We start from the raw sequence: 3629 nt of genomic DNA, 5'->3' as shown, positions 1-3629 counted from the left end.
TTCATTCAAACGTATTAACAGTCAAAATAAGGGGATCCATCACGACGTCGCCGCCAGGGTTGCTCCTCTCCTCCTCGCCTGCGGTGTTTTCTCCTTTAGGAAGCAATCAGGGCCTGAATGCACGCGCCCGAACGTGGCCGCACGCTCTTCGTCTTTTGTGGAGGAAAACGCGGAGACAAGGTGCAGATTACTTGCGTGGCTCTCCTTTGCATAATGGCCTCGATGCAAAGCATCCTCCTATACCCCCCCCCCCCCCCCTACACACACACACACATACCTACACCTGCAACCCACCCTCACATCACATCACATCCCCAGCTACCAGTAACCCCCGCCCCCATCACCCCTCTCCCTCCCTCCGCTCGGGAACTTTGCTGACGATCCATTACGTTTACCAAAGCCCAGGCCGCCAGTGCTTTAATCTCATGCTTCCTTGGGAAAGGGTATCTGGACAAGGTTTTAAGGAGCTGGCTATTAAGGCAGGTGTGGAGGGAGGGGGGGTTCTGCTGGGATGGTGGGGGGTATCGGGGGAGTTCCTCCATCTATCTTCTCCAAAGTAGGAGACACATTTATGTTCCATGGACGGGTTATGTCCCGCCATCTTAAAGAGCAAAAACTGGCCCTTTTTAGCTCATTGGGAACGAGGAATACAAGGCAACGAGAGGCCATCTGCCAAGGCCACTGCCACAACGCAAGACTACCCAACCGCATGACCCCTCATTTGCGGCGGAGAGGGGGAAAAAAAGAATGGCGTGAGAGAGAGAGAGAGAGAGAGAGAGAGAGAGAGAGAGAGAGAGAGAGAGAGCGCCCAAAGGTCTGTGAAGGGAAAGCAGTTGGAGAGTGTGCTAACGCAGCAGTTTTCTTTGCCCACTTGGCAGAGTTTAAATTACAACCGTTCATAATTAAGAGTGAGTAATCTCATATATTTCCCGGGATTCTTTCAAAAACACTAAAACCATGATGTGAGATGGTCCAAACGCGGAGAGAGCCGGCTCACACCCCCTCTGACTTTGAACCAACATGATGACACCCCATTGCTTGGTAGTCAGCTTTTTTTCTTTTCCTTTTTTTTTTTATCTCGGTCTATATGGTTCCACATGTATGAAGATGTAAAACGGCATAATCCAGCCATCCAACCATCTTATTAAAGCACATCAAAAAGCACATCAAAATATCCTTTAGTACTCCCCTCCCTCCCTTCCCCCTTTCCCCGGCCCCCACAGCCTGGAGTCAGTAGCAGGCAGCAGTGGGGGTTTGATAGGGGGATGGTGGGTGAGGGGGGGTGTAGTAGTACTCACAAGGGGGTGAAAATGAAAGCGCTCGTCGCCTGGAAGCCGCCCAAGCTTGACAGGACATGGGCTGCAGTTTTATGTCACGTCGTTTATCTGCCGTTTATATTTTCTATGACCGCATTGTCTCTTTCAAGAACCTTTCGGAAAATACACTCGCTGTAAAAACAGCCAACCTATCGTCGTCCAGACGTCGGTGGTGGCGGCGGCGGCTGGTGGTGGCTTCGCTGATGCTAATGTTTTCCTACCTGCCACCTCGTTTGGTGCGGTGTCTACTAGTAATACATGCTAATAGTTTTAGCCACAGCAATGTCTCCTATGATTACTTTCCTAATGTGTGGTTTTACTTAATCATAATCACAGAGTCGTAGGGATAAGGATCGGATCGTCTTAGCTTTTCTTTTTCTTTTTTTGTGCAGGGGGCCATAATGGAGGTAGAGAGGATGGATGGATGGATGACAAAGAGAGCTACCCAAGGATGCCCTCTACGTGAACGCCATAAAAGATACTGAAGCAAGGCGAACCTGCCGCTCACAACGCTGTTTTATTGCGGTTTAAAAAGCACTTTGCTTTTCTATTTTTCATCTGCCTTTAACTGTAAAACAAAAACTTTCATCTTAAATTTTGTCATAAAACAATAATAATGGTTCTTACCCTGGACTTGTTCCTCTAGTGGGAGATTAATGGCTTGGATCTCTAATGAAAGGCAAGGGGAGCGGGGGGGAGCTGGGGGAAGGAAGATGTGCTCCTGTTGTCACACGCTCAGAAAGAATTAAAGCCCCATATCACCATTTAGGAGGGATAAAGTATGCAATACAGACATTATAATTTTGTTTGATTTTCGTATACCTCCTTGGTTTTGAGTTAAGAGTGTGGTGTGCCTCTGTCTATATATTTTTTCTCAGACATGATATCATTATATCAGTTGATCGTTGTGTGCATGGATTTGGTAGAGTTAGAATGCAAAATTACATTTTCAACCTATAACATAAGAAAATGTTAACAAACGGCACCTGCTTTTATATCGTTACCCTAACTAATTAAATATTCATCGGTTAATGACAGTTGAACTTGAAGATGTACATAGGATTCATATTAAAACTATTTATTCATGATAATATGTATTTGATACACCTTTTTTAGGTAAACTTATTCTGATACTGGTTTCTCAAAATTAATACAATATTCACAGTGGTTAATCACAATTGAAGACATGCTATAGGGGTTCATATTAAAACTATTTATTCATGATGACAGATATCTATTTTGGTACAATTTTATTTATTTCGGTGTCGTATTCTTCAGATGCTGGTTTTCCAGCAGGGGCGAGCCGGGTATTAGAATATGCTATTAAGGCTGTGGGGGACTCAGGTCACTGAACATACAGTCAGGGGTAAAAGGGTGGAACATGTTGTTTACCGCCACCACACAAATCCATGCAAGCCAAGCCAGGGAGGGAGCTCAAAGGGCTGCTCATAGTAAAATACAATACATACATACACATAGCCTCATAACAGCGGACACTGAGAAAATGGCTGATGCGGGGTGAGTGTGTGCATGCTGTGAAAGTGTTTATTAAATTGCAAATCAGGCCGGGAAAATTGAAAAACCCTTGCTCTTGTCATATCTGTTCAGTGCCCCCCCACCCCCCCCCCACCCCCAAACACACACACACACACACAAAGAGATACACAAACACGCACACACTTTTTTTTCTTTTGCGCTTTCTCTCTCTCTCTCTCTCTCTCTCTCTCTCTCTCTCTCTCTCTCTCTCTCTCTCTCTCTCTCTCTCTCTCTCTCTCTGTCTCTCTCTCACACACACCCACACATACACACTCTTTTTTTCTCTCTCTCTCTCTCTCTCTCTCTCTCTCTCTCTCTCTCTCTCTCTCTCTCTCTCTCTCTCTCTCTCTCTCTCTCTGTCATACACACACACACACACACACAGACACATAGACACACACCCCTATATACTTTCTTCTTCTTCGCCCACTTCTTTCCTCCGGCCTTCATTCCTCCATTCCTCCCTGCATGCGGGCTCACACACGGAAAATTATAGCTCCGTGAAGTGCAGTGGCAAAACCCTGGAGATTCATAGACAGTATAGATGATAAAGTCCGGTCCTGGAGAAGTGCTACCAGTGCAATAACAGCCGGAGAGGGTCACAATAAAGTTTAGTTTAATGACAAGAACAAATAACTTTAACATTTGGCCCGGTTGCTGAACCCTGCGTTGGGGGGTGTCATCGGGTGGTGTGTGTGTGTGTGTGTGTGTGTGTGTGTGTGTGTGTGTGTGTGTGTGTGTGTGTGTGTGTGTGTGTGTGTGTGTGTGTGTGTGTGT

This window comes from Engraulis encrasicolus, chromosome 6 (assembly GCF_034702125.1).
Source record: "Engraulis encrasicolus isolate BLACKSEA-1 chromosome 6, IST_EnEncr_1.0, whole genome shotgun sequence".
Classification (NCBI taxonomy): Eukaryota; Metazoa; Chordata; class Actinopteri; order Clupeiformes; family Engraulidae; genus Engraulis; species Engraulis encrasicolus.
Note: the sequence above shows the minus strand (reverse complement) of the source record.